The following is a 13261-nucleotide window of genomic DNA, read 5'->3' on the forward strand; positions in this document are numbered from 1 at the left end:
GGTCGTGAATTTAAAATTTTTTTTTTTCAAATGAAATGTTGTGGAACTTAAAGCATCTTTAAAAATTATTGTCTTATTGTTTTGAAACTATTCAAATGATATTAATTTTTATTTGTATCCGATTCGGTATCATCACTATTCAATTCGTACTAGATTCGATTCCAAAATTCACTATTCTCACACTCTTAGTAACAGAAGTTGTGAGGTGAAAGAAGCATAATTGAATTGTGATGTGCTAACATGTTACATTCCTAGTTATGCTAGATGACTAAAATAAAGAGGTGCATTCACTAAAACGTTGCAGTCACTATCACTGGATTTAGGCAGTTATGGTTTGGGTGAGTTAGGGAATTACCATAATGTACTGCACTTGTACCATTTCATCCCTTGTTCTTCATGTGTTGTCATTTGCATGTTTTGTTAGAAAGGTGTGGACCAATTGGTAACGTTCCGTGCTGCTTGGTTTAAAGTGCAAGAACAAAACACAAGATGATGTTCTCATCAATTGCCCTCGACAATCCTCTTGTTGGTTGTGCGGTACTAAGTACCCATTTGTTCTAATCTTTTCCTGTGCCCTGCATTTGTGCTGTAACCCCAGCAGCACAAGGTTTAATGTTGATGTCTCATCACAACGGACTAAAAAGAAGTACCCTTGGGTATTTAAACAAAATTTTTTCCCCTGTAACCAGCAGCACAAAGTTAAAAATGCTGCACAGCACATGGGTGACACACATAGCAAGCAAATTTCAGATGTAAATCCTAAACGAATTTCACTGCAACTCAATAGTAATATTACTTCTGCAAATTAGTCTGTAACTCAAATTAAAGATACTTCACATTTTTTCGTATTTAAACAGCACATATGTTCATTCAGTCAATTCATTGTTTTACAACTACACATTGATTCAAAGCTCGTCAAATAATAAAGAAAATTGTGCAACTTGTAGGCAGTCACATAAGAGACCATTTTAGTGCCATCAGACCCAATCAAGAGAACAAAACTCAATTTCTACCAGGCTTAGTCATAATTAGAAGTGTCTGTGTGATATCGCTTAACTTTGGCAAAATTAGTTCACCTAAATAGAATTGCTGTCTTAACGAAACAACTGCCTCTAATTTGGTCGATTTACTAGTTGGGTGTAGGACCACTGTATAGTGTATGCTTTCCAGTAAGCAAAGCTTCCGTTAAAGGGACATTAAAGTCAACTATTAAGTCGACGTTCATTGTTGAAACAGCGGTCCAGAAACCTTGTAGCGTTACTTTTGTACCAAGAAAGTACGTATTTTGAAATAAAATCACATTTTAGTGGTCCGCATTGGGTTAACACACCTAAAAGTTACCCGCCTCAAGCAGAACGTCCCGCGTCACTGTTGCCGTGCACAACGTTGCCCGGCTTTACTGCGCAGCCGCTGACACTAGTAGCATCACAACGAAAGCAGCGGGAGCCACAGCAGCAGCAACGGACATTAGACAATTTGCTGCCATTGGCTCCGAGAAAGCATACGTGCTTGGTTCAGCTGGGCCCCACTAGATGACACGACCTGTCGAGTTTAACCAGGCGAAAATGGAACTTGTGAACCACTCACGCCAATCTCCATAGTAACGTCCGGTGATTCTTTTTTCCATGAATCAAACAAACGAACAAGCAGTATTTTATTGTGTCTCTTGATGCATGGAGGGTTCTCTATTTAGTGCAGCTAGTTCGGTTACTAGTGATTAATTGTTGGTTGTAACTGTGACGTCATCGAGATCATTTATACTATGGCACATGTGTTTTTATGCATTTACTTTAATTTATCAGTAAGCAGGGCTCTGCTGTTGATATTTGCCTTTTAAATGTCATACATTGAGCTTTCACTCTCACGTAAATTGTTATTGGACTTTAGTGTCTCTTTGAGTGGACCATCTGTTTATGGTTCTTCAGGTTCTGTTTATGAAAAGCTTAAGCGTTTTTAAATTAGAAGCATTTGTTAGCAAATTTCAGCGACTTCAAGCATATCTATCTACCTATATATCTAGCCCCCTATGACTTGTAGCTCTCCTGGCCGTTTCTATGATGGGATCTATACCAAAATTTTTATGGAATAATATGACTGTAGAAGGAGCATAAGTGACTAGTCATAACATGAACATCATATGTATCTCCAATAAAATGGAATGCTGGGCCGGTCGGTAAAACATAATGTGGAAATATATGAGCGCACAAGGTAGCAGGAAAAACACTTGACAGAAAGAGGCTCACTTACAACTGAACTTTTATTAGAAAACATTCATTGCACGAGAACACAAACGCGCAGGCGCAACCAAGGCGCAGATGGCACGCACTTGTCAATGCACTGCAGGGATTGTGGGTGCAACACTGGCTGTGCAAAAGTTCTGTTTAAACACACCCACTAATACAGGTCATGAAAGAAAGTACATTGAATTGTGTACCAGATACTGTTTCAACAGAACCATACTAGAAGTTCATGCCACTAAAAAGAAAAATTCTCATCCACTGTGTTGGCTTTTAACTCCGAGATTGCTATGGTAGAAGCAGACTTTATACATCTGCGGTTCACTTGACTGACATGGAGTAGCTCACTTGTAGAGATATACAGATATTGCCCATGTGTTTGTAGCATAATGCTGACTTGCACAACTTAGGTCATGTAAGCATGTTTTGCCCTGTTAATGTATGGGTTTGCTTGCTTTTAGTGATTTATTAATCAAATTAAGGTTCAACGAGCAGTGGCATAAGTCCACAAAAAACGCAACGGGGGACACTCATCTTGCCATAATAGCCATTTTGATTTTGTAAATGCAGGTTTTACTTGTCCTCAGTCTTCTCGAGGCACTAAATTAAATAGCACAATAACAGTCAAGCTATCAAATAAATACTTTATTGACAATGGCTTCCATCGAATCATGAACATAAGTAACAATAGATCATTGGAATTCTTTATTTATTTTAGAAGAATAAATATTTTAGCACATTAAAAGTGACCTGTAGCATTCCAGAAAGCTTGCACTCTACAGTGCCAAAGCAATTTTCAATTTTGTAATTTATTTCTGCTCTTTGAAAGAACTTCACAGTTGATGCTTGAAACAAAATCTTGACGGAGGATCCGGCCAGAACAGAGGGTAGGTCAGGACCCTTTTAACTTCGCCATGATTTATGCCAGAGTTACAGAGGAAACACTTGCTGCAGGTTCAAGAGTTATATTTATAGTAGCACTGTATGCACCACTGAACAATTTAGTCTACACTTGTGGGCATGGTGCCCTAAGACTGCTTGCTCTAGAGTGCCAAGTTTATCTAGAAGGGGCATCTTTGACGCTGACTGGTTTAAATTTGACACTTTTCCAGAAATAGCCAAGCATGAAGCCGAAAACTAGCTGTGGGCTTAACACTAGCACTCTAAAATAAGTTTTTCTCAAAACTTGGCATCCTTCCAGCTGCAAAACTTTCGGGCTATGAGTGGGGCACAGGAAAATTCATACAGATTTGTCTTCAGTTGACGAATGATGTTTCTTGCAGTTCCACAAAAACATTGCAGTATATTGTGACAAAGGTTCTGCAGCTTCAGCAACACAGGCCGAGCAGCTGCTTGACCTATCACACACAAAAAAAATGCAGTGGCATAAGCAGGACAGGCCTTCCCATTCTAGAAACACTCAATGCATGTATCTCTCTTAAGAAGGATCAGTGCATGAGGAAGCCACTTTGCTATTGGTAAACTGCTACCCCATTCCTTGCAAGCAAAAATAAAGAAATGGTAGGTGAACTCTCACTTTTGCTACAGCTTTAACTTTACAGTTGCAAATATGTGAAAAAGTTCTCTCTAAACGGTTATATATGATGGCCTTCCGGGCATAAGGGATAGAGTTCGGTTCAATCACCTTTAGCAAAACAGTGCAATATAAATGCAGTAAACCAAACAATAAAAACTCGCTGTCAATCTTGAACAAAAAAGTGCAGTCACAACTTACTGTCATCAGCAGGTACGATGGTTATGATCACTGGCTGGAGTTCATTGGTAAGCCACATCAGCCACACTGAAGACAAAAGGTATACTAAGCAAAGTGACAGATTCACTACTTAAAGCAGATCACTTTCTGTGGCTGTCAGCTTAAAACAACTGCTTTTACAAGTTTTATGGTAGGTGTAGTCTAACTTGCATGAATTAATAACAAATGTTTTCTACGATAGACCTAGAAAGAAACACACTAAGAGGTTCGTTGCATACAACAATTTTTTCTGGCTTCAGGTGTTAGTTCGCCATATGTGGATGGCACATAAAATAGTGTGAAATAAAAGGTTCTGTTTCTAAATTTTATTTCATTTATGCCTTCATTTGACATGTATGAAGGATAGATATTTTCACTGAGAAGCACAAGCATGATTATTACAATTTAAGCAGGTGGAAATTTCATGAATGATTGTTTGCTCCACACTCGTGGCCTTTTGGCAGGGGTAGCTCGTGCAACGTACATAGCATCTTGCAATCACCATACAGGCACAACCATCAATAAAAACACTTGTCATATTTTTCTCAACATATTATAAATGTAAAAGTGGGCAACATTATGTTGGTGTGCACAAAACATCTCGCATGGGAAAATGAGCGTGCAAGTATTGCAAAAGTTAGTAATGACTTGCCCATATCACATTATTTATAGATTATGCACATCACTAATACATTGGCTATATAAATTATCATAAATATGGACAAAATCTGTTACTGCCAGCTCATAAAAGTTCACATCTGTCACGGCAACCACAGATGCCTGGTGAAAATGTTTAATTGGAACCTATCGTACCAAGTTGTTCACTCCTGTTTACAATCAAATAAATAATAACCAGCAAAGAAGTGATAGTGATCGAAATTTACTCGACCATCCACTTCAACGATTTGGTTTTGTGCAATATATATACGTAGGGTTGCTAGGCTACCAAACATGGTTTTTGCACTTCCATGAATGCAAAAATACCCAGGCAAATACACAGCAAAGAACCTCAGCCATTCAAAATCAATCCGCACCGCATCACTCCACACATAGTGCATGGATGCAAAATATATTAGTATAATCTGGACTGAAGTACATTCACACCAAGGTGGATCTTTTTATGAATGCTGGAGTGAAAGCTGTCGCAACGCGGGTACCAACAAAGGTGAAGTGATGACTTGCCTCTCGTTTGTCTCAGAAATATGCTATTTTCTAGTGGTGCTCGCTTAGAGATAAAAGATGTTTGCTTTGGTATATATATATATATATATATATATATATATATATATATATATATATATATATATATATATATATATATATATATGAAGGTATGGGATATGGCACAACGGGAGCGTTGTCAACAAGGATAAATATATTTATTTCCCAACAGTTTCGGGAGGGGACCTCCCTTCATCAGGGGATGAGTTACACTGACATGAACTTCCTTGCTGCCGCGTCCCTCTCGCCTTGAAAGACGTTTGCGAGAGTGAGAGGGAACTGAAAGAAGGAAAAAAAAAGAGAGAAAAAAGACGAAAAAAGAAAGAAAGTAAAAGTGAAGTAAAATATATATATATATATATATATATATATATATATATATAGAGAGAGAGAGAGAGAGAGAGAGAGGGGGGGGAAGAAGTGTACACTTAAGGTTTCATTTTCGGCACAATACTAATGAATACTAATGAGATCTGACAGGCAATAATGCCAAGTAATGTATAGGGGAAGTTATTAGACCTAATTGTAATGTCAGTGTGAAGAAAGAAAAGTGGGTGAAAAGGCCGGAACCGAACCTGCGACCTTCGAATAACGCTTTCGATGCTCTGCCAACTGAGCTACCACGGCGGCTACCCTCCCAGCCACTTTATTGGGTATATATGTGAATGAAACGTGGAAGTGTCAGTCAGTGCCACCAGTAGCCATGGCGAGTGTGGCACACTCTTTATGAGCCTGTGTGGTATCACGTAGCACGTGAACTTATCACGAGCAGGCAACTGATCAATAATCCCTCGTATACTACCCAAAGGCACCAAGTCTGCCAGTACGAGACCCTCGTTAATGAATTAAGGAAAGAAGTGCATACTTAAGGGTTAGTTTTTTCGTGTTTGGCACAATACTAATGAGATCTGACAGACAATAATACCAAGAAAAGTATAGTGGAAGTTAATAGACCTAATTGTTATGTAAATGTAATGTTATATATATATATATATATATATATATATATATATATATATATATATATATATATATATATATATATATATATATATATATATATATATATATATATATATATATATATATATATATATATATATATATATAGCACCATCTATGCTAATTACCCACATTAAACTGTAAGGGTATGAAAGGAAAATACTGCCTTTTCTCTGCTACAACTGTTAATGTTTTACCTTGCCACTGGTAAGGTGGCAGGTTCTTGATTTCAATTTCTAGGCATCCACTTCAGCAGTTTCTTTCATCCACCATAGTTTGCAACCATTCCAAACTTCTACAAGGAAATGAACGAGTATGCAGCCCAGCTGCAAACTTCGCTCAATTTCCAAGTAACATACAAAAGCTGCCCCACATAATTTTTAAAAAATGAGGGGGGGGGGGGAGATATCAATACTACACATGGCTTACAATTAAGGTTAGTATAAATTATCAACTGCAAAGCTGCCTTCAGATGGTTTTTGCCGAGAGCCTCCTATCAGGTTTAGACACTGAAAACCTAACGAGTGTGCCACCTGAATTCCATGGTGCATTGCTTATGTTAGTCATCCAACACAGCCAAACATGATATGCCGTCTGCACTGTGCATTAAAATACAATGCTCCATGAAGCAGAACAGGAAGAAAAGAAAAAAAAAGAGGTGGTGGGGTCTGCCACATGAGCGTAATATGTTCATGAGCTGTATTGCTTGCAAGAAAGTAGGGTAGGAACACTACTTACAAGCCAAGGCAGGAGGAGTGTCTGCACTGTTTGTCTGTGAAGCTCAACTTTTATCAGCACAGCAAAATACAGTTCAATTCGCACCAACAAATCTAATTATGCTAAATTTTAAGAACTATTTTATTAAAACACTCCCTATATACAGTGCCTTACTGTATATAATATAAGTTGGCAAAGAGGCCCAATGGGGCCTTTTAACTGAGATATACGCAATACATTGTGCAATGTGCAAAGGCTGCAATTTAACATGTCATTTTACTAAACATGGACAAATAATGCATGGCCTCACATCAAAAGAAGGCTACCAGAGGAGAAAAAGCTTGTTAAGTCAAATTATCTCACAGTTGCACTACTAGTTCATGCTAGTGTTCATGGCTAAAAATGTCAAAAAAAAAGAGAGCAAATACAAGGATTTCACCTAAGCAGTATTTATTTCAATAAAATTGTCTCTCTTCCTAATAAACATAGCAACAAGCCAGGTCATGGTTTACTCAAGTTGGAGAAGCAGTCTTTGAAACCTTGGTGCGATTAGCCTAGCTTTTTTTTTTTTTTCAAACAATTGTTTGCTAATTCCGACTGCCCAAATTCTCCATTATTTTGCATGCAATTTTTCACACATTTTTAAACATATGGGCACAGGAATTTGCTCATTTCTCACAGCTAGATGGCTTGGGATGGCAGCACAGCTTTTATTACAGCTAGAACAACAGGAAAAAGGGAGGGGGGAAAAGCCACCAGGGCTTGCCAAAAAGCAGCACTGAATGCATTTTTTTCACACACCGCAATTGGCACCCTGACACATAACGCTCTTCCTCACTCACTTCCTCGTATCTGTGTCGATACCTGTCTTCTTGTCGCACCAACTGTGGTCACTGGATATGTGATGCTCTCCAATAAACTTCATTGACAGACACAAGCTTGGCTCACTGTGTGGGTGATAACGGGTATGTGTCTCCTTTCAAGATCAAAACAATATCCTCTAAAATCCCTTCAGTGCTTGCCAGAATTGAAACTGCATCATTTGTATGCACTTCATGGGCTTTGCAGTGAATTTGCTAAATGCTCTAAGTGTCCAGTGGGAAGCACAAGAGCCCAGCTGTAGTACACGCCCTATACTTGACACGTTTTGGCGGTGGTAATGCAGCATACAGAATACAACCAACCACTATACATAGCCTTCATAGATTACAAGAAGGCACTTGAATCAGTAGAAATATCAGTATTCATGCAGACACTGTGGAAGCAGGGCATCAATAAAGTATATATAAGCATCCCTGTAAGAAATCTACAGAGAATCAACTGCCACCACCATAATCATCATCAGCCTGACCATGTCCACTGCAAGACAAAGGCCTCTCCCATGTTTCACCAATAAACTCGGTCCTGTGCTTGCTGCTGCCAATTTATACCTGTAAACTCCTTAATCTCATCTGCCCACCTGACCTTCTGTCTCCCCCTAACCCGCTTGCCTTCTCTGGGAATCTAGTTAGTTACCCTTAATGACCAGCGGTTATCCTGTCTACGTGCTATATGCCCGGCCCATGTCCATTTCCTCTTCTTGATTTCAACTATGATATCCTTGACCCCGGTTTCTTTCCTAATCCACTATGCTCTCTTCTTGTCTCTTAAGGTTACACCTACCATTTTCCGGTCCATTGCTCACTGCATCGTCCTCAGTTTAAGCTGAACCCTCTTTGTAAGTCTCCATGTTTCTGCTCCGTAGCTAAGTACCGGCAAGATACAGCCGTTATATACCTTCCTCTTGAGGGATAGTGGCAATCTACCTGTCATAACTTGAGAGTGCTTGCCAAATGTGCTCCACCAAATTCTTATTCTTCTAGTTACTTCAGTCTCATGGTTCGGTTCCGCAGTTATTACCTGTCCTAAGTAGACATAGTCTTTTACAACTTCAAGTGCACTGTTACCTATCTTGAAGGGCTATTCTCTTCCAGGGTTGTTGTACATTAATTTTGTTTTCTGCCAATTAATTTTAAGACCAACTTTTCTGCTCTCCTTGTCTAGCTCCGTAATCATGAGTTGCAATTCGTCCCCTGAGTTACTCAACAATGCAATGTCATCGGCGAAGCGCAGGTTACTAAGGTACTCTCCATTAACTCTTATCCCTAACTGTTCTCATTCTAGGCTTCAGAAAACTTCCCTTAAGCACGCGGTAAATAGCATTGGGGAGATTGTGTCCCCCTGCCTTAGAGCCTTCTTGATTGGTATTCTGTTGCTTTCTTTATGAAGCACTGTGGTAGCAGTTGATCCCCTGTAGATTTCTTCCAGGGTGTTTATATATACTTCATTGACGCCCTGATTCCACAGTGTCTGCATGACGACTGATATTTCTACTGAATCAAACGCCTTCTCGTAATCTATGAAGACTATGTATAGTGGTTAGTTATATTCTGAGCATTTCTCTATTACCTGATTGATGGTATGAATGTGGTCGATTGTTGAGTAGCCTGTTTGAAATCCTGCTTCTTCCTTTGATTGATCGAATTCTAATGTTGTCCTAATTTTGTTAGCAATTACCTTTATAACTAGCTTGTATACTATAGAGAGCAAGCTGATCGGTCTGTAATTCTTCAAGTCCTTGTCATCTCCTTTCTTATGTATTAGGATGATGTTAGCATTATTCCAAGATTCTGGTACTCTTCCCGTCATGAGACACCTCATAAACAGGGTCGCTAGTTTTTCTAACACAATCTGTTTTCCATCTTTCAGCATATCTGATGTTACCTGATCCTCACCAGCAGCTTTGCTTCTTTGCATGCTCTCCAAGGCTTTTCTGACTTCTTCTATCATTACTGGTGGGGTGTCATCTGGGTTACTGCTAGTTCTTATATTAAGGTCGTGGTTTTGCTGGCTACTGTACAGATCTCTGTAAAACTCCTCCGCTAATTTTACTATCCTATCTATATTGGTAGTTACTTTGCCTTCCTTGTCCCTTAGAGCATGCATCTGGTTTTTGCCTGTCCCAAGTTTTCTGTTCACTGCTTTGACGCTTCTTCCGTTCTTCAGAGTGTGTTCAATTCTCTCCATGTTATACCTTCTTACATCGGATACCTTACGCTTATTAATCAACTTCGAAAGCTCTACCAACTCTATTTTGTCTGTTGTACTTGAGGCTTTCATGCTTTGATGCCTCTTAATGAAATTATTTGTTTTCTGGGACAGCTCGCCAGTGTCCTGTCTAACTACAGCACCTCCAACTTCCACTGCACACTCCATAATGATACTCGTCAGATTATCAATCATTGCATCAATGCTAAAGCTACTTTCCTTTATAAGAGCCAAGTACCTGTTCTGAAGCAAGACTCTGAATTCCTGTACTTTCCCTCTCAGCGCTAGCTCACCGATTCGCTTCTTGCAAATCAGTTTCTGTCGTTCCTTCTTCAAGTCTAGGCGAATCCCGGACAGCACCATTCTATAGTCACTGCATCATACCTTGCTAAGCACTTCCACATCCTGCATGATGCCTGGGTGTGCACCGATTATAAAGTCTATTTCGTTCTTATTTTCGCCATTAGGGCTCCTCCATGCCTACTTATGGTTCCCTCGCTTTCGGTAGAAAGTATTCAAAATCTGTAAATTATTGCATTCTACGAATTCTACTAGTAGCTTCGCTCTGGCATTTCTAGTACTGATGCCATAATCTCCTACTGCCTGGTCTCCAGCCTGCTTCTTCCCTACCGTTGCATTAAAGTCTCCCATCAGTATAGTAGACGGTGTTTTTACCTTACTCATTGCCGATTCCACGTCTTCATAGAAGCTTTCAACTGAAGCGTCATCATGGCTGGACGTAGGCGCATAAACCTGTACCACCTTCATCTTGTACCTCTTATTGAGTTTAATTACGATACCTACCACCCTTTCATAAATGCTATAGTATTCCTCTATGTTGCCAGCTATGTTTCTGTGGATAAGGAACCCAACTCCCAGTTCTCTTCTGTCAGCCAATCACCGATAGCAAAGGACATGCCCGTTTTGTAGCACTGTATAGGCCTCATCTGTCCTCCTAACCTCACTGAGCCCTATTACATCCCATTTAATGCCCTCTAGCTCCTCCAATAGTACAGCTAGACTTGCTTCACTAGATCATGTTCTAGCGTTAAACGTTGCCAAGTTCAGGTTCCAGTGCCACCATAGTGCTCCATATAGAAAGTGACAAAATACCAATCAAGAAGGATTTAAGCAAGGAAATACAATCTCTCCAATGCTATTTACCGTGTGCTTACAGGAAGTTTTCAGAGGCCTAGAATGGGAAGAGTTAGGTATAAGAGTTATTGGAGAGTACCTTAGTAACCTGCGCTCCGTCAATGACATTTCATTGCTGAGTAACTCAGAGGTTGAATTGCAACTCATGATTACTGAATTAGATAAGGAGAGCAGGAAGTTAGGTCTTAAAATTAATCGGCAGAAAACGAAAGTAATGCACAACCCCGGAAGAGATTGATTAATATGTGGGGTTTAACGTCCCAAAACCACCATATGATTATGAGACGCCGTAGTGGAGGGCTCCGGAAATTTCGACCACCTGGGGTTCTTTAACGTGCACCTAAATCTGGGCACACGGGCCTACAGCATTTCCGCCTCCATCGGAAATGCAGCCGCCGCAGTCGAGATCCGAACCCGCGACCTGAGGGTCAGCAGCCGAGTACCCTGAGGGCACAGCTAAAGCATGGAAGCTTGGGCAAGTTGGGAGGACATAACTGAATGCAGGAACAGCGCAACCTAGAAGTAGTTACTTCGTAACTATGGAAGCGAAAAAAACAAGGACAGAAAAGAGCGCTGACTTTCAACAAAGATTTAATATCGAAGTGGTGTACATATATAGGCGAAAAATGAGAAAATTGGGCATGCGTAGAAGGGTGCAGGAACAACCATTGCGATACAATGTCAGCAAAACTCTTGTCTCTTGTTGAATGGGCTGAAAACAAATACATATGTAACTTAAAAAGATCGAGATACGCAATCTCTTTGTGCAACAACGCAACCGATGGGCAACTTACACATTTACCGTCAAACTTGTTTATTTGATAAGCTTCAATTATCTTACGCGTGGCCTACGAGTTGTGCTTGCTTAATACCTCGCAACGCTCAAAAACTGGCACGCAGCCGCAGTCTCGGCAGTGGATTCCGAGGTGTCCTCGAACTACGTTGTGTACATTGTTATTGTGCTCTCTTAAACGGTCATTAAGGCACCGTTTTTTCCGCCCCAGAAAAGCTTGTAAAGCTTTGTAAGCTGGTGAATAATCAAGCTGCCTTTAGAGAAAGATGCACTGTGAAAAACAGAACGCGCTTCGTACCTTGTGTTATTGGCGTCGTATATCTCATTCCGCTTTTGTGCGGAATGGTATACATAGGGCAAACCGGAAGGTGCCTTAATGACCGTTTAAGAGAGCACAATAACAATGTACACAACGTAGTTCAAGGACACCTCGGAATCCACTGCCGAGACTGCGGCTGCGTGCCAGTTTTTGAGCGTTGCGAGGTATTAAGCAAGCACAACTCGCAGGCCACGCGTGAAATAAGTGAAGCTTATCAAATAAACAAGTTTGACGGTAAATGCGTAAGTTGCCCATCGGTTGCGTTGTTGCACAAAGAGATTGCGTATCTCGATCTTTTTTAAGTTACATATGTATTTGTTTTCAGCCCATTCAACAAGATACAAGAGTTTTGCTAACATTGTATCGCAGTGGTTGTTCCTGCACCCTTCTACGCATGCCCAATTTTCTCATTTTTCGTCTATATATGTACACCACTCCGATATTAAATCTTTGTTGAAAGTCAGCGCTCTTTTCTGTCCTTGTTTTTTTCGCTTCCGTAGTTACGAAGTAACTACTTTTAGGTTGCGCTGTTCCTGCATTCAGCACAGCTAAAGTTTAGTTTTCCAACCACGAGGAAGAGACCTCGAGTAGGGACATTTGCAAATGCAAACTCATTGACCTCTTCAGCAAACTTACTGGGCATCGTCGTGCTGTGCAAAAAGAACTCGCATGCCGACTAGTCTGGCACCGAGTCATACGTGAAATACATTCCAGGTGTGCTCGCCCTCTGCGGCAAGGTTGATGATTAAATTCCAGAATCTGAAAAGGCCGCGCACATCTTCAAAAGGAATTGCGGATGATGCCTTTACTCTCTTTGCGTTTTACAACTCAACGACAGTGGACGACATCATTGATAAATGCAGACACTTTGAAGAAGCAAAAAGTTAGCTTATTACTCCTCACTTTTCGCGTCTTCCCAACACGGCTGTCTGCGAGGACACCCATTTATCACCAGCCGCTGCTGCTTCAGACAGCAC

General features: G+C 40.3%; 1 long non-coding RNA gene across 1 annotated transcript; it reads right to left on the reverse strand.

Moving 5' to 3' along the window:
• Window positions 1-2239: 2239 nt before the first annotated feature.
• LOC142775844 (uncharacterized) lies at window positions 2240-5155 on the reverse strand. Its single transcript, XR_012887071.1, has 2 exons — window positions 3973-5155; window positions 2240-3595 (listed from the first exon to the last, which is right to left on the reverse strand). It is a non-coding gene; the product is annotated as an uncharacterized LOC142775844 (long non-coding RNA).
• Window positions 5156-13261: the final 8106 nt, after the last annotated feature.

This window comes from Rhipicephalus microplus, chromosome X (assembly GCF_043290135.1).
Source record: "Rhipicephalus microplus isolate Deutch F79 chromosome X, USDA_Rmic, whole genome shotgun sequence".
Lineage (NCBI taxonomy): Eukaryota > Metazoa > Arthropoda > Arachnida > Ixodida > Ixodidae > Rhipicephalus > Rhipicephalus microplus.